At 38.1% G+C, this 19,268-nt stretch overlaps 1 long non-coding RNA gene across 1 annotated transcript in view; it reads left to right on the forward strand.

Moving 5' to 3' along the window:
- The first annotated feature begins 254 nt into the window (after positions 1–254).
- LOC109547639 (uncharacterized) overlaps positions 255–19,268 on the forward strand; it is an 85,165-nt gene continuing 66,151 nt past the window's right edge. Inside the window, exons 1-4 of the long non-coding RNA XR_012329016.1 lie at positions 255–3,679; positions 4,018–4,177; positions 5,774–10,751; positions 18,427–18,511. This is a non-coding gene — a long non-coding RNA (uncharacterized lncRNA). The remainder of the gene's footprint in view (positions 3,680–4,017; positions 4,178–5,773; positions 10,752–18,426; positions 18,512–19,268) is intronic.

Below are 19,268 nucleotides of genomic sequence, written 5' to 3' on the forward strand. Positions count from 1 at the left end.
GGGTCATCCTGATTTTATGGTACTTGTCACTGGATCCTCATCTGGGAATTAAAATAACTTATTCAAGTATCAAAAATTTTATAGCCTTTTCCTCTATCTTCTGTAGACTTCCACTTCCCCTTATTATCCCTGTATTAAAAGAGACATAAATAATTTCCTCTTAGAAACTATCAGGCAAAGTTGTAACTTACTTTTTAAGTTCCAAGCTTCCCTCTGCTTGTCCACTTCCTTATGTTCCAGCAAAAATCATATAGCTGAGCAATATAATGGTCTGGGAAAAATGATGATAGTCTTTTAAATTTTTCATATAAATGTTATTTACATGCGTACTTTAAATTTTTTCTCTAGGTGCCCTTCCCAATCAGATACTTCACAAATTGTTTTCACCTCCTCCCACTACTCAAGTCTAAAAAGTTTCTCAGATAACTTGGAGTGTGTTAAGCAACTATATAAATCTTTTTAAACGTTTTTTGAAACAAAGAGGGAAAGTAAGATATTTAAAAGAAAAAAATCTTAGAGATGCTACGAGACCAGTATAGGCATTATTATGCAAATATTTGGAAAACAATTTTCAGACTGGCAAACACTGATGAGCTTTTTCTCCCCTCACATCTATATTCAGGGAGAATTCTGAAATGCTAAGATTACACAGTCTGGTCACCGACCAATGCCTTCTTTCAGCCCTGCTCTCACAGAGTACCAGATCTTTAGGCAACAATGAAAAATGTCTAAGGTTATACATTTTATCTTTCCCTTTGCTTTTGAAACCCCTTTCCTTACGGAGAATTTAGAAAAGTCAGGTTAGGTTTCAAGTACTGTGAAGCTAGGATCTAGATTCTTCCATTCTTTTTAGGCCTTGAGGAAAAGGACAAGTATAATTCTTTTTTTTTTTTTTTTCATATATCCACTCTTATTGTAGATTCTTTTCCCATATAAACCATTGCAGAGTATTGAGTAGAATTCCCTGTGCTGTACACTAGGTCCTTATTAGTTATCTATTTTATTTATAGTAATGTGTATATGACGATCCCAATCTCCCAATTTATCCCTCCCCCCCATCATACCCTGGTAACCATAAGTTTATTTTCTAAATCTGTGACTCTAGTTCTGTTTTGTAAATAAGTTCATTTGTACGCTTCTTTCAGATTCCACATATAAGCGATATCATATGATATTTCTCTTTCTGTGTCTGACTTACTTCACTCAGTATGACAATCTCTAGGTCCATCCATGTTGCAAATAATATTAATTTGTTCTTTTTTATGGCTGAGTAGTATTCCATTGTATATATGTACCACATCCTCTTTATCCATTCCTCTATTGATGGACATCTAGGTTGCTTCCATGACCTGGCTATTGTAAATAGTGCTACAGTGAACATAGGGGTGCATGTATCTTTTCGAATTATGGTTTTCTCTAGGTATATGCCTAGGAGTGGGATTGCTGGGTCATATGATAGTTCTATTTTTAGTTTTTTAAGGAATCTCCATACTGTTCTCCATAGTGGCTGTACCAATTTACATTCCCACCAACAGTGTAGAAGGGTTCCCTTTTCTCCACACCCTCTCCAGCATTTATTGTTTGTAGATTTTTTGATGATGGCCATTCTGACTGGTGTGAGTTGATACCTCACTGCAGTTTTGATTTGCATTTCTCTAAGAATTAGCAATGTTGAGCATCTTTTCATGTGCTTTTTGGCCATCTGTACGTCTTCTTTGGAGAAATGCCTATTTCGATCTTCCACCCATTTTTTTGATTGGGTTGTGGGTTGTTTTTTTTTTTGATATTGAGCTACATGAGATATTTATGTATTTTAGAGATTAATCCCTTGTCAGTTACTTCATTTGCAAATATTTTCTCCCATCTTAAGGTTTCCGCAGCTGGCAGGTTGAACTAACAATTGGTGAAGAGATAGGATTTGGGTCAGATGCCCAGCCAGGGACAAATAGTTGTATTTGTTGAGGGCATACCCTTTATCCTATCCTTTGGAAACATAAGAGTCATCACAGGTAAGTGGATGCGAATCTAAGTCCAGTAGAGGCAAGGGCACAGCATCTAGTGAAGCTAGCAAGATGGGACTCCCAAATCTGGAAAATGATGGACGATTTTCCATATTGAGTGTCATTTGTTGTTTTGAGAACAGCAATTCTCTTGACCAATAAAAATCTTTAGTGAGGGAAATGCTGAAATGTGATCTTATTTCCTTAGGTTTTTAGATCGAGATGCCAGGAAGACAAGAAGTAAATGTTATTCTGAAGGTTGTGTCACCCAGAGAGAAATGAATAAATAACTGTCACAGGACACTGATTCTGGGCTCATTAACAGAAAGAAACAAATTAACATTTCCTCACATGAGATAAGGCTTCTTTTCTATTGATAAGAATTTTAATTATCTATTGCCTAAGATAATTCAGAAACTTTTAGAAAAACAAAACACCGGTGAACATGAAAAGCAAAAATATTTTGCATCCTATAAATTTCTATTTCAGTTCTTGTTAATATTTATGCATATATTTTTACACACACAATTTGTTGAAACATATACTCATTTTGACTCCTGAAATTTATAGAATATTTATATTTCCATGTAACAATATAATTCTAGAGCCTTTTAATATATTATTTATTACAATATTATTCATGTAGTCTGATTCTCAGAAGTATTTTTGCACCTAACCAGATTGCACTGAAGTAGGAATGAGCCAGTACACACTGCCATAAGTTGAGATAGCATTGTGTATTACTGAAATTTATTTTTGAAGTCTTAACTGCAATATGCAATGGTAACAAAATTGCTTTTATTTGTGTTTCTATGTTTTTTTTTAATATGGTTGGTGATTTCTATTATTATGGGTAAGCTTTTTTTAAATTATAAGCACTTATTTAGCAGACTGTGGCTGGTAACTTTATATATTTGTGTGTGTGAGTGTTTGTATTTGAGATCAAAATTTTATCAGTTATAGTGTCATATATTTTGTCATTTACACGTGTCATTACTCTAATTTACAACAATTATTTCCATTTATATACTTAAACATTCATTGGCCGTGTTTCTTTTTTTTTGCAGTACGCAGGCCTCTCACTGTTGTGGCCTCTCCTGTTGCGGAGCACAGGCTCCGGACGCGCAGGCTCAGCGGCCATGGCTCACGGGCCCAGCCGCTCCGTGGCGTGTGGGATCTTCCCGGACCGGGTCACGAACCCGTGTCCCCTGCATCGGCAGGCAGACTCTCAACCACTGTGCCACCAGGGAAGCCCCTAGATCATTCTTTTAAAATGTTTTTCCCTATGCATTCAGCTGCTTAAGGTTCCATAGATGTTAATTAAGATGCCGATATCCAGGCCCCAACAAACTTATTGAATTAGTTTCTGTGGTGGAGCCTTGGGTAGAATGCCTAACAAGTTCCTCAGGTGACACTTATATATACTAAAAATGAAAACCAAGGTTGTAGAAGTTTTCTTTTTCTATTCTAATATCAGTAAGGCCAAATATAGTGAGTTGTTACTATATAGTTACCCGGCTATACTCACATCATAGCAGTGACCAACATGAGAAATGATTTTATTTATTTGTTTGTTTATGTATCTATTTTCTATCTCCTGCCTTTCAGATAAGTGCTGCATGAAAGATGTGTGATATCTTTCATTTCGCCCCTGTACCCAGTGCTTAGAACATGGCCAGGTACATAATTACAACTGTTAAATGAATATGTGTACTGATTGCTCTTAGGCTTTGGGCACTTCTGTATAAGTATGCTATTCTTCAATAAAATTTATTAAAAATTGTAAATTAAGGAAACTTACATAACATATGCCTAGTAAATGTTTCCTTGTATATTACTGTGGGTGAAGGAACTAATTTCTTTCTTTCAAATCTCTGGACAGCATATCTCACAATTTCCAGGTTATTGATATGAAAAAATAACATATCTCATCCTTAAATATTAATTGTTTTTTTAATGTTCTTTAATTTGGGTAGTACCTCTTACCATCACTTCATTTGCCGGTCCTTATCACTAGAACATGCTGAGCTCACCCCTGCTTCAGGGCCTTTGAACTTGCTCTTCTTCGTGCCTGGAATGATCTTCTCTCAAGTTTGTACATGGTTCTCTGCTGCTCGTTATTTGGTTCTCTTACTAAAATATCCTCACAGGGGCCTTTCCTGAGCACCCTGACAAAGGTAACCACCTTCTTAGAAACCACTAGTTATGGTTTTTTCACAAACTTCAGCTCCTAGAGAGCATTGTAAACAATTGAAAAACATCATTTGGTCCTTATTTTTCTTCACAGAGGATTTTTCTGCCCTTTCTCCTATCTTTAACTTAACTATTATGAACTTTTATGAATAGTTTTCCTTTGATGATTAAAGTTAGTGCAGATCCTTTATGCTACTTTAGGGGGCACTGTTTTAGCTTTTGGAACTGAAACAGGAGTAAGGAACACATAGGATAGAGGCACCATCAAATGAGCACATGTACTATGTACCAACATTGTCCTAGGTGCCAGGAATGTAACAGTAAAGAGTGAATAGGTAGATTTAGGGGAAGCATGAACCTAAGGACCAGGACAACCTTCATAAGACAGGGTATTGCAACTCAAATAAGGGAAAACATAAAGATATGCTTCTGAGGAATAATAACAGACAAAAGTGGCAAGGAAAGTGAGAGACACAGGGAGGTTACAAAGTAGGTCCAGATGAATTCTTGAGGATAGCCTTATATTGTACTATGGTAGGGTTTCTTTCGAAATTATGTGCAAAATCTTGCTGCCATTGTCATAGCACTTGAACCCAACATCCGATATATTTCCAGTGTTATTCCCTTCCTGTTACTGCCAGTGTGAGTTCTGGTCCTCTTGGCATGGTAGTGATAAAAGGATGCTGTAAGGTATAGAGGTATTTCTAGATGGATCATGATTTCTCAGGTTTTCTCTCCAAAACAATGCAATTTCCTAAACACTGCAGCTAGTTGTGTTACAGCAAGATTTCAGTATTGCTCAGATGACAGATTTGTGTTACATTCTCAGGTGAGATGCTGAGTGTGATGTGGTTAGGCTGAAAGGGATTCATGCAAAATAGGATACGAGTTCATTATAGACTTGAGAGAAATTTGAGATGGAATGTAGTTGGTGGTTTTTGTGCAATTTCTGTTAGATGGATGAAGTAAAAATGATGGCAAGGGAGCCAGACTTGCCCCTTGGTATTAGAGTGTTCCCTGGGAGCCTGTCATCAAGCGGAGGATGGTTTTTATTCTAATTTTACCTGTGTGAAGTGGTCAGGACAACTTATTCAGTTCTTGACCAGGTGATCATATTTATAAGCTATGTCTCCACATGATTCAGGCTCTGCAAAAATCATGTTAAAAGGAAACACAGGGCTTCCCTGGTGGCGCAGTGGTTGAGAGTCTGCCTGCCGATGCAGGGGGCACGGGTTTGTGTGAAAAGAAAAAAAAGAAACACAAATCTCAGTCCAGAAACCTTGAGGCATCATTTTTGCTTTTCACCTTCTTAACAAGTCCAGCCAGGCATTTTATTCTACCTGTGACACAGGAAGTTTACCATAAATGCTTTCAAACATAATTTCCTCTTTCGATATTATACATTTATGAAAACCACACACACACAAAGCAAAAGTAAAACTTTCCTGTTCCTTCATGCCACTCCGCTCCTCTATTTCACTAGCTCCTCCCTACCTCTTAACCCTCATTCAACACACTCTCATGCACCTTGTCCACCACATCTCACTCTTACCAAACCCTCTACCCTTCCTTTACTCTAGGTACAGCTACTGGGAAAGCACAGTCTCACAGACAGCTTGCTGTTTGGACTTGGGGCTACAGGGAAGAGGTCAGTAGATTGCCTTTTAAACAAGAATCTTTGGAATTCAGGTGAGAAGGGCTGCAAATACAGGCATATTGATAATTTGGGGTTTTTTTCTATTGCATTGCTATTATGGGACTAACATAGATAGCTTTGGGAATTTGAGGATGAAGCCATAAGGTGAGGGAAATAGAGTGTTCTCGGTATATATGGAAAGAGTGTGCTATCATAAACATTTTGCAATGAGCAATAGAGTAGCCTAGTTGATATAGTTGAATTGTTCATTGCGTATATAGCACCAATTCAAGAGTTCACTTAAAATACTTAGTCTTCATCTTACAAGGAGAGGTAAAAACATGATACATGAAATTTAGTTTGAAGAAGGACTGAAGGGAACATCCTAAAACTAGGAGAGTTAGAGTTAGATATTCTATGGTTAAAAAGCCATAACTCCAGAGTATTTCTGAAGGTATGGTATGAAGAAAGTCATCTTCCAAACAACGTTTACATTCACAGGAAGAATCTCATGGTTCCGGGATGGAAACTGATCCATGATGAAATTTGAGGATAAAGATGATGGGGGGATGGAGGTGCAGAGGTAGAGGAAAGAACTAAGCATGGGTCAAAAATGGCTTCCAGATTCCTAATTCTGTCCTAATAGCAAGATATAATTTGACCATTAAAAAAAAAAAAACTTAGAAAAAGCAATGTGGACAAACGCAATTTTATAGAACATAATTTCATTGAAAGCAATTTAGTTAAAAGCAAGTTGGTCAGCAGGTCATTTTGGCTGAAATGATGATGGGGTTTAAATGAAAATTCCTGGACACTGTTTTTTTTTAGTCTTAGTTATTTTTGGTACACCATGGGGCACTTTGCAGACCTTCATACATCATTACATATTCTTTTCCAGTTCATAGGCCTTTTTCTGCTTTTTCGCTTTTTAATATTTAACATCATTTCAGTCATGTTTTTTCATGTTTAACCAATTCTCCTTATGCTCTATCTTTTTGCTTTTACATTTCTAATTCATATTAAAATTATTCCTGCACACTCTGTTTAAGATAAGAAGATGTTAGAATAAAATAAATATCTAACATTTGGTAAATTGCCTAAATAACTGTAGGTTACAAAATAATGGTATGATCCCATTTCTACTGAAAAGTAAGACACAAGTATTTATATAATATATAATAAAACATACTTTGTATTTTAGAAAAGAATCTGTACAGATAATGAAATGTTAATAGATATTTTGGATAGGTAAAATTCTAGGGTTTTTTGTGCTCCTTTTGTATTTTTCTATTTTAAAATATTAAAAAATTGTATTTTCAAAATAAAAAAAAATTACATTTTTCTATTTCTAAAATAAAGCATACATTTCTGTTAAAATATGGAAAAATAGAATAAAAGCTAATAATGAGTCATTAATTAAAAAATAATTGAAGGAACTTCCCTGGTGGCACGGTGGTTAAGAATCTGCCTGCCAATGCAGGGGACACGGGTTCGAGCCCTGGTCCAGGAAGATCCCACATGCCGCAGAGCAACTAACCCCATGCATCACAACTACTGAAGCCTGCATGCCTAGAACCCGTGCTCCGCAACAAGAGAAGCCAGCGCAATGAGAAGCCCGTGCACTGCAACAAAGAGTAGCCCCTGCTCGCCACAACTAGAGAAAGCCTGTGTGCAGCAACGAAGATCCAACGAAGCCATCAATAAATTAATAAATTAATTAATTTTTAAAAAAAGAAGATGTGGTACATATATATAGTGGAATATTAGTCAGCCCTAAAAAGGAACGAAATTGGGTCATTTGTAGAGACGTGGATGGACCTAGAGACTGTCATACAGAGTGAAGTAAGTTGGAAAGAGAAAAACAAATATTGTATATTAATGCATATATGTGGAATCTAGAAAAATGATACAGTTGAACTGGCTTGCAAGGCAGAAATAGAGACATGGATGTAGGGGACAAACGTATGCACACCAAGGGGGGAAAGTGGGGGTGGGTGGTGTGATGAATTGGGAGATTGGGATTGATATATATACACTAATATGGATTAAATGAATAACTAATAAGAACCTGCTGTATAAAAAAATAAATAAAATTCAAAAAAATAATTAAAAAAAGAACTGAAACTTGAAGGATGGGATTTTTCTACTTTAAAAATAACAATTTAAAGACAGTTATGCCTATTCTGCTTATCTGACTATGTTTCACTTTTTGTGCAAGGGAAAAAATTAAGCAGGTATTTTTTTTCAAACTAAGCCACTTCTGTTTGATATTTCTCTATGAAAACTGAAAGAGTGGACATAGTTATCTAAGACTGGATCAGAAATACAGGTAAAAAATAGGGAAATAAGCAGATAATGCCTGAAAATTGGTATTGCAAAATTAGAGAAAGATTTTACTTAGAAAACTCTAACATATAGCAAAAGTTTAAACTTTCCACAACATGAAACAAAATAGCCTAAATAAATTATGGTAAGTTAAAAATTAATGCTATATCATTTCTACTAACAAATAAAATATAAATATTTACATATTATATAATACACACTGCATTTTAGAAAATGGTCTGTACAGATATTTAAAAGGATAATAGGTGGTTGCACAATATTTAATAAAAGAATACTTGAAAAACCAGTTCCTATATATATTCACTTTTAACAGTTCTCATACATATTAATTTTTGAACAAACTTCTGGAGGTGAATAGCTGGGTTTCAGCTAACCTGCATTCAGCCAAATTTAAGCAATTTTTTTCCTGCCAGCTACATCATTGATTGTACGACACATGAGGCAATGCTGGGATACTAGAAATCATAGCTAATCTAGAGAACAAATCTTACAGAATCTGACAGAGGTAATTGATATGGGAAGAGACAGAGTACATGGCCATGAGAATTTACTAGGGGGACATATTGAAAAACACATAACTGAATTTAAAGGAATCTTCTGAATATGTTCTGTATGTTGAGGGAAGAGGTACGTAATTTCTAGGCCCCTGAGTCTCTGGTCCTGCTAATGTAAGAATGTGTATGTGGGGAGGACTTGGTAGGGTTTTTTTTCCCTGCTTTGGGAAAATGTAATGTCCAAGTATCTTTAGTACATACTGTTCACTCCTGTAAAAGGAGGCATGTATAAGGATATTCACACCAGGATGATGTAAAATACATACATACACACTACTATATATAAAATAGATAACTAATAAGGACCTACTGTATAGCACAGGGAACTCTGCTCAATACTCTGTAAGGGCCTATATGGGAGAAGAATCTAAAAAGAAGAGTGGATATATGTATATGTATAACTGAATCACTTTGCTGTGCACCTGAAACTAACACAACATTGTAAATCAGCTATACTCCAATAAAAAAATTTTAAATATAAAATAAAATATATACACAGATAGATGTAAATATTATAAATTTTCACCAGTAAGTGAATGGCTAGATAATATCCCAAACTATATAAAAAGCTACTCTGTGGCAGTTCAATGGTAAAGACCTGAAAATATAAACATGGAAACATCTTTAAGACATGTTATTATGAGAAAATAATTTTGCAGAAATATTTATATGATTCCATTTGTATTAAAACAACAAAACTGTTTGTCCTAAATGTCCTAACTTTTTATCCATTTATGAATGTATCTATGTAAATGCATAGAAAAACATTCTAAAGTTACAAAGTACACTGTTTTCATTCCTTCTGGAGAGGGAAAAAAGATTGGTGGCAACAGTGGAGGGTTTGCATTTTTACCAAATATACTTCAGTATTGTTTGCATTGATTATAAATAAATATATTTCTGTATTACTAGCAGATGTAACAAGTCTAGAAGACTTGAGTAGCTCAAATAAAGAACTAAGTGGAAGAACATTTAATATTTTAAATCTTTTAAATACCTAAATCTAATTGAGTCTTCAAAGTGTTATCTCCTCTAAAAGATATAACCTCCCCACCCCTCCCAAACCCACCACAGGGAGGAAAGGAGAAGGCAAGGGTAAAGATAACAATTACTGAAAATCTACGACATGTTCAGGAATTTCTTATGCTTACAAGGATTTGCTTCTCATAAGAGGTAGAGCCAGAAATTATATCCCTAGAACTATTTGGGTTGAGGTAGGCTAAATATTACCATAGTATTTCCATGTTTTAGACATGAATTGAAAAATATTAGAATTTTCATTGAGTCGAAAAAGAATTCTCATAAGCATTTCCTTTGTATGACTTTTCCCTAGAAAGTGTTGAGTGATGACCATAGCTAATCAATTAGGACGTAATGGCTAGCTAGTTGAAGTTTTCTTTCAATAATGAATACATTTAAGTACCTCAGGTTGATGAATTCTTGTCTACATATGCAAGAGGGATTAGGCAATTATCCAATAAATCAGGGTGATAAACCTATTACAGAGTAAAGATGGGGGTGAGGGTTATTTCTGTTTCTAAGATTGATGGCTTATATTAGTTAAATTTACTATCTTCTTAATTTTTCCTAGCACGGGATAACCAAACAAATACTTTTCTTAATGGGTCAAGGTTTTGCCTGTAGAAGGTCCTCAATGAATAATTGTTGCAAGAAATTGAACTTGACATAGGGATGTTTTCAAAACACTTTGTATTCATCTAAAGTGCTATCATTTTGTCTACTTTATAACATTTGTTCCATGTACTACTGCATTTAATATACTCTTTTTTTTTTTTTTTTTTTTTTTTTTTTACTGTACACGGGCCTCTCACTGTTGTGGCCTCTCCCGTTGCGGAGTACAGGCTCCGGACGTGCAGACGCAGCGGCCATGGCTCACGGACCCAGCCGCTCCACGGCATATGGAATCTTCCCGGATTGGGGCACGAACCCGTGTCCCCTGAATCGGCAGGCAGACTCTCAACCACTGCGCCACCAGGGAAGTCCTAATATACTCTTTAAAAGGTAAAAAATACGTTTTTACTGAATTAGTCAACAATTAATTTTTGAAAAGGAAGATGGCAGAGAGTAACAAACCTATGGAGGAAGCTCTTGAATAGTTTGATTCAAACTTGAACAATGAATAGACAACTCAAAAGAAATTCACCCAGACATCTTCTACACAAGCTCTTCAGAAACTTCCTAGTTTGAGGGTGCCTGGGTGGCTTATGCATTGTTCACATTTTTCTCTATATCAGTATTATACAGCTTATCACATACATCTCAGATCTAAAGTGAATGTTCATTTCTCCCAGCCTTTTCTAGTGTGCACTACTACACCATCCTTATCTTAAAGGAAGGAGAAAACCCAAAGTACTCTGCAAACCACTGAGATTAATAAGGTGATTGAATAGCGTGGCTAAGTAGAAGAGTCAAGGTACTAAAGTCAATTTTATTTTTATATACTAGCAAATAATGTTTAGAATTGCTAAATAAAAGATACTACATACAAGGTCAGGAAAAATGTATCATAGGAATAAAACTAAAAGCAATGTAACAGTCTCTTATAAAGAATAGTATGACATTAGCTAAAAGACATCAAAGAAGACCTAAATAAATGGAAAGTCAGACCATGTACATTGATAGGGAGAGCTCAGTATCATAAATTTGTCAGTTTCCCCCCAAATTGATCGAGAGGTTCTTGGTATTGCCAGTAAAATTTTCAAAACAGTTTTTCATGGAAGCAATATGATTTAACCATAGGTATATGTGAGGAGGGCCATAATGATCAATCACACCTGCAGCAGAAGATTGGGTCAGGAATACCTGCCCTACCAAATATAATTCTTATTAAAAGGCTATTATTATTAATATAGTGGATATCGATGCAGAAAAAGGCAGATAGATGAATGCAATGAACAAAGAATCCAGAAGAAACCATATATATATATAGAAATATTAAAGTATGACAGAAATGAAATTGTTGATCAGTGGACTGGTTTTGGAAGTTAGCTAAAAATCAGTTCCAGATTGATCAAAAAATTATGTGACAAGACTATAAAACTCTTAGAGGAAAACATAGGCAGAACACTCTATGACATAAATCACAGCAAGATCCTTTTTGACCCACCTCCTAGAGAAATGGAAATAAAAACAAAAATAAACAAATGGGACCTAATGAAACTTCAAAGCTTTTGCACAGCAAAGGAAACCATAAACAAGACGAAAAGACAACCCTCAGAATGGGAGAAAATATTTGCAAATGAATCAGTGGACAAAGGATTAATCTGCAAAATATATAAACAGCTCATGCAGCTCAATATTAAAAAAACAAACAACCCAATCCAAAAATGGGCAGAAAACCTAAATAGACATTCCTCCAAAGAAGATATACAGATTGCCAACAAACACATGAAAGGATGCTCAACATCACTAATCATTAGAGAAATGCAAATCAAAACTACAATGAGGTATCACCTCACACCAGTCAGAATGGCCATCATCAAGAAATCTACAAACAATAAATGCTGGAGAGGGTGTGGAGAAAATGGAACCGTGTTGCACTGTTGGTGGGAATGTGAATTGATACAGCCACTATAGAGAACAGTATGGAAGTTCCTTAAAAAACTAAAAATAGAATTACCATACGACCCAGCAATCCCACTACTGGGCATATACCCTAAGAAAACCATCATTCTAAAAGAGTCACGTACCACAATGTTCACTGAAGCTCTGTTTACAACAGCCAGGACATGGAAGCAACCTAACTGTCCATTGACAGATGAATAAATAAAGAAGATGTGGCATATATATATATACAATGTAATATTACTCAGCCATAAAAAGAAACGAATTGAGTTATTTGTAGTGAGGTGGATGGACCTAGAGTCTGTCATACAGAGTGAAGTAAGTCAGAAAGAGAAAAACAAATACCATATTCTAACACATATATATGGATTCTACAAAAAAAAAATGGTTCTGAAGAACCTAAGGTCAGGACAGGAATAAAGACACAGATGTAGAGAATGGACTTGAGGACACGGGGAGGGGGAAAGGTAAGATGGGACGAAGTGAGAGAGTGGCATGGACATATATACACTACCAAACATAAGGTAGATAGCTAGTGGGAAGCAGCCACACAGCACAGGGAGATCAGCTCCGTGCTTTGTGACCACCTAGAAGGGTGGGATAGGGAGGGTGGGAGGGAGGAGATATAGGGATATATGTATATGTATAGCTGATTCACTTTGTTATACAGCAGGAACTAACAACCCATTATAAAGCAATTATACACCAATAAAGATGTTAAAAAAAGAAAGAAGAATGGACCACAGAAGGTCACTGGGACATGAACGTCAAGGGCAAAGTTAGGCATGAATTTAATTAAAATGGCAAAAAGTAAAGTTAAAGAGAGACTCTTAAAAGCAGCAAGAGAAAAGCAACTACTTACATACAAGGGAACTCCCATAAGACTGATCTTTCAGGACATGGGGAGGGGGAAGGGTAAGCTGGGACGAAGTGAGAGAGTGGCATGGACATATATACACTACTAAATGTAAAATAGCTAGTGGGAAGCAACTGCATAGCACAGGGAGATCAGCTCGGTGCTTTGTGACCACCTAGAGGACTGGGATAGGGAGGGTGGGAGGGAGACGTAAGAGGGAGGGGATATGCTGATATATGTATATGTATAGCTGATTCACTTTGTTATACAGCAGAAACTAGCACACCATTGTAAAGCAATTATACTCCAATAAAGATGCTAAAAAATAAAAAGCAAAAACTCACGAATCTCTTCTTTTATGTCATTTCAATGTCTATATACTAGCATATTCTAAAAAATGGTGAGTTCCTGTTGGATTTATACTTGGTTTTCCTTTTTTAGAAAAAGTTTTCTTATTAAAGAAAGCATACCGTAGTGCAATATAAAGTCGTTAGTGTCAGGTAAGAGGTGTGTGGTGCACACCTCTTGGTGGCTGGACTCCCTTGGGTGTGAGCAGGTCTCGTGTATGTTACGTGCAGAGGTCGTTCTTCACAGAGGAAGCTTGTGAGCTGTGCTGCTTCCCCGCTACTCCTTGAAACAGTGAGCAAGACCAGCTGGGGGCCCAGCGTGTTAGGGAGCCGGATGGTGAGCAGAGCATCAGCCAGATGGACACGGTTCAGTACAAACTGAGCCATTGGCTCGGGGCACCAATGGGGATGGGCCATTCCCCTGCCTCACGTTTCAGTGTATCCAGCCCAAGGAGGGATGACACAGCACAATCTAATTGAAAAACAGACAATGTATCCAAACTGAGATCTCCAAGGGTCAATCCTTCTTCATGTTGAGAATTAGTGGTTGGGTGAAGCCACACTTCAAAGCCTTGGTCACTGAACATCAGCAAGTTTATTTTTAGGGTTTGTTTTTTGTTTGTTTGTTTTTTGTTTGTTTGTTTTTGTTTTTGCGGTACGTGGGCCTCTTACCGCCACGGCCTCTCTCGCTGTGGAGCACAGGCTCCGGACGCGCAGGCTCAGCGGCCATGGCTCACGGGCCCAGCCGCTCCGCGGCATGTGGGATCTTCCCGGACCGGGGCACAAACCCCTGTCCCCTGAACCGGCAGGCAGACTCTCAACCACTGCGCCACCAGGGAAGCCCAGCAAGTTTATTTTTAAATCATTATTTCTTTCACTGTGACACTTCTGACTGGAAATCATTGCTGTGGCAGAATAGCAAGTCACATATTGAGCTACAAATAAAATATGATTTTTTTTTTTTAGTATTTTATAAAGAATTTCACAGCAGAAGAAGTTAATATCACTGATTTGGAAGAAGAATGATAGGGAAAACACTTGTGTTGGGGACTTAACTAATATTGACAGCTCTTTTAAAAGCAAGCAGAAGGCATTATTGCTGAGACAGCTTCAAGGAGCTCTTTATCATTTAAAGAAAGCATGCAAGAACTAAAAGTGGTTGGGCTAAGACTTGGGAGAACCAAGGAATTATGAGAAGAAAAAACAGGTAAAAAGTCTCTTCTATTACATCTGAGAAGCTTAGAATGAAATAACTTCTCTTAGATAATGGGAGAGAACAGTTTGATGCAGACAGAAAATGGTACCAAGTGCTCATTACTTTTAACTGTGCAATTTAAATACTCAAGTGCATCAATGGAAGGAAGATTTAAATAGCAAGCTTCATTGCTATTTGTTTCTAAAAGAAAACGATCCCTACAGATTACCATATTTCATTCAAGTCAACATGGGGATGAACGGCAATTTTTCAGTTTGAGAGGAGGGGCATGTGGGAAAACTGAAATGTGAACAAAACAACAGTGGGGCTTTCTTTTATTGTTTATTGGTACTTTGGCGATTCCCTGCAGCTTTGTCTTTCATGGTTGCTTAATAAATAGAAATACAGTATGTAGCCTACACGTTTGGGTGGTGATTCACAGAATGGCACTAATTCACCTAAGGGACCCTGCCTGGCTTAGTCCAGGGAGCACAGGTTCCAGGCATCTGAAACCACATTGACAATTTTTCCAAAGGCCAAGGCTTGAGTTATTTTTGCTAATCATTTACATAGACCGGCTTAAATTATGCAGCCATCTGTATTCTTACACACTGAGATTGAATAAAATGAATTTGCAGTCTTGAAAGCGTTCATCTTTGATATCCCCTTCACGCTGATTTTTATTCTTTTCAAACAACTGTAGAGCCTGGGCCACACTTAACACTGTACATCCAGAAACCCATCCATCTTCATTTGCTTTGCTGCCCACCACTATGCCTTCTCGGTACTGTCCACCCAAACTACTATGGGCACTTCATAATATTGCTGGGCAAGCAGGCTCTGGAGTGAGGCTGCCTGGGTTAAAATCTCCACTCTACTGTTTGCTGGTGTGTAATGTTGGGCAAATGACTTCATTACTCTGTGTTTAATTCCTCACTTTGGAAATTTCTAAGGAAAAGAATACATTCTCATAAGATCACTGTGAGGAAGAAATGAACTCAGCATGTCGCTTTGTATGCAGTAAGTACTCAATAAGTGGTAGGTATACTTAGCAACATTGTTATTCTATTCCACCCTAGATGGAATCACTTTCTTCCGGCAGATCTGACTCCCTCGATTGTGATGAGTGTTAGCTATTAGTGAAGAAAGTAGGAGGCCACAGTGTTTCCCAGCAATGGGAGCTAATCTACAGGGGAGTTGCAAAATATGGAAACTCTTTAGATGGCATCCAAAATCTTGCAATCACGGTAATGTCATATGAATGCCAGGTGATATTTAACTGACACTAGAGTGGGAGACAAGCAAAGGAAGGAAAGTAAAGACAGATGACTCAAAAGAGTGCATTACCGCAAAGGGCAGCCTCAGGTAGAAGACCCACTGATGTTTTAGGAACCTGGGAGTTTTGGTAGCAAGGGGTGGAAGCCAGCATATCACAGGGTGAAAGGATTTCTATCTTTGACAGAAGGGAAGTCAGTATTATATGAAGAACGATAGTTGAGCCCTTAGGTTATTTTAGGTCATGAGGAAAAATCGCTCAGCTAAAATATATATTGCAAATAAAATTTATAAAAATTCTAAGGGTGTCAGTTCATTTGTGGGCATCAGCTAATGAAATGGCTGAAGCAAGACAACTGGATTTTTTAAATGATGTTTTGAGGAGGATGGCTTATTTGATTGCTGGAAATTAAATTTGTTAATAAAGATATTGCCTGGCTTGAGACATGTATGCTGTTCTCTATATAATTTTTAAAAAGATTTTAGTTGAGTTTTACATACTAATAGGGATTTTAAATAAAAATTAAATGTTCAACAATTACATAGGAAGAGTTTTCTATTCAATGTTCTTGCCTATCATTGTCATTATCGTCCCTCCAGGAAATTTATATTTGTGCACGTTACAGTCCCAAGACAGGAGAGAAACTACAAGAGAAGATGGCCTTTCCTTCCACTTTGGTGGAGTTAAAAGTTGTTTATATAATGTGATATGAGAGAAAATCTAGTCCCCAATATTTCACCTGCCCATTGGCTCCAGTGCATCCAGATAGAAAATTGCTTGATAGAATTAGGCCTTGCTCTTCTAGGTATTTAGAAGCTTCTTTAAAAATGCAGTTCACGGGACTTCCCTGGTGGTGCAGTGGTTAAGAATACGCCTGCCAATGCAGGGGACTAGGGGTTTGATCCCTGGCCCAGGAAGATCCCACATGCTGCGAAACAACAAAGCCCATGTGCCACAATTACTGAAGCCTGCATGCCTAGAGCCCATGCTCCGCAACAAGAGAAGACACCACAATGAGAAGCCTGCACACTGCAACGAACAGTAGCCCCCGCTGACCACAACTAGAGAAGGCCCGCGCGCAGCAACGAAGACCCAAAGCAGCCAAGAAAAAAAAAAAGATGCAGTTCACTAGGTAGGCAATGGAAATTGGCCAAATTATTTAAGAACAAGTACTATAGTGAGTATTGATTTAAGGGAACACTTTCCTTTGACAGGTAGGGCTGGACAAGCATTGTGGATGAGAAGCCAACCCCAAAGGGGGAGAAAATAAAGAGCAATTGTATTTTGATCACGCACCCTGAATGAAGTTGACATGTATGTATTCAATTTCTGACTTTGACACTTCCTAGTTGTGTAAATGGCCTAGGGGAACTTAATTGAAAAAACTAAGCTTCCTATTTTTCCATATGAAAAATGAAAATTTAAGTTTTTGTTGTGAGCATCATGAAATAAATTATTAGCAATCATCATTATTAAATAAATAAATAAGCTACTAATAACATGGCTGACTTTGCAAGAAGTACTATAGACTTTAATAGGTTGACAGTATGTAGGGCATGGATATAAATACATTGATAATGTGAAGATAATGGAAAGAACATATAAATTCAAATTTCATAGCAGTAGTCAAGTAATATCTATCTTAGGAAGAAGTATAAGCAGTCCCCATCCAGACCTGTAGTTTTCTAGACTGACTTCATGCTGCTTAATGGTCTTGATTGGCTATATCTTGGCCCTGGTTAATGTGTGCTCAGCTTCCCTGGGCTATGTTGTAGCTTCACAAGATGCAGAGGACATGTGTGCTTACATTAGTACCTAATTTTATATTTCTCCTAGAAATTTTTCTGAATTGATAATTTGGTGTCCAACAATTAAAAGTCAATTGGATTTCTTTCTCTTTATGTATTTGTTTCTGGTGAGTCCATGAATAAGCACATTTTAAGGCTTTTAAATATATATAAAAAACAAAGAAAAAATTATAGAAAGAGATTAAAAGTCTAATTTTCTTCTAATCTTCTTCTTGCCTTTTGCTAATCCTCTTCCTACTATTCCCCTCCCCGCTTCAGTTAACAAATCACTTATCAATTTACTTCTCAATATCTTGAACATTTTAAATGAATAAACATATTCTCTGGGTCACAGTACTTGGATAATCAAATGCCCTTTTTATAGTCACATTAGCCATAGCTTTGGATTTAATTGTACCGGAAAATTCCATCCCATTGAATTAAATACCACACTTCAATATCAACCCTGCACTGAAAGCTCTGACATTGAATTGGTATAATTTTAACCTTCCAAGAGACTTGGTTGGAGGGGAGTTTCTAACCAGCCAGTACATGCTTTGACTTTAAGAAACGTTCTGTGCGAAATGTTAGTTGGGACTTCTGGGAAGATGGCGGAAGAGTAAGACGCGGAGATTACCTTCCTCCCCACAGATACACCAGAAATACATGTACACGTGGAACAACTCCTACAGAACACCTACTGAACGCTGGCAGAAGACCTCAGACCTCCCAAAAGGTAAGAAAACCCCCACGTACCTGGGTAGGGAAAAAAAAAAAGAATAAACAGAGACAAAAGGATAGGGACGGGACCTGCACCTGTGGGAGGGAGCTGTGAAGGAGGAAAGCTTTCTACACACTAGGAAGCCCCTTCGCGGGTGGAGACTGCGGGTGGCGCAGGGGGAAAGCTTCGGAGCCGCGGAGGAGAGCACAGCAACAGGGGTGCGGGGTGGGGGGGCAAAGCGGAGAGATTCCCGCACAGAGGATGGGTGCCAACCCGGCACTCACCAGCCCGAGGGGTTTGTCTGCTCACCCGGCGGGGCGGGCGGGGCGGGCGGGGCGGGCGGGGCTGGGAGCTGAGGCTCGGGCTTCGGTCGGAAAGCAGGGAGAGGACTGGGGTTGGCGGCGTGAACACAGCCTGCAGGGGGTTAGTGCGCCACGGCTGACCGGGAGGGAGTCGGGGGAAAAGTCTGGACCTGCCGAAGAGGCAAGAGACTTTTTCTTGCCTCTTTGTTTCCTGGTGCCCGAGGAGTGGGGATTCAGAGCTGCTTAAAGGAGCTCTAGAGACGGGCGCGAGCCGCGGCTAAAAGCGCAGACCCCAGAGACAGGCATGAGACGCTAGGGCTGCTGCTGCCGCCACCAAGAAGCCTGTGTGCGCGCACAGGTCACTATCCACACCTCCCTTCCGGGGAGCCTGTGCAGCCCGCCACTGCCGGGTTCCTGTGATCCAGGGAAAACTCCCCCCGGGAGAACGCACGGCGCGCCTCAGGCTGATG

Source organism: Tursiops truncatus, chromosome 21 (assembly GCF_011762595.2).
Source record: "Tursiops truncatus isolate mTurTru1 chromosome 21, mTurTru1.mat.Y, whole genome shotgun sequence".
NCBI lineage: Eukaryota > Metazoa > Chordata > Mammalia > Artiodactyla > Delphinidae > Tursiops > Tursiops truncatus.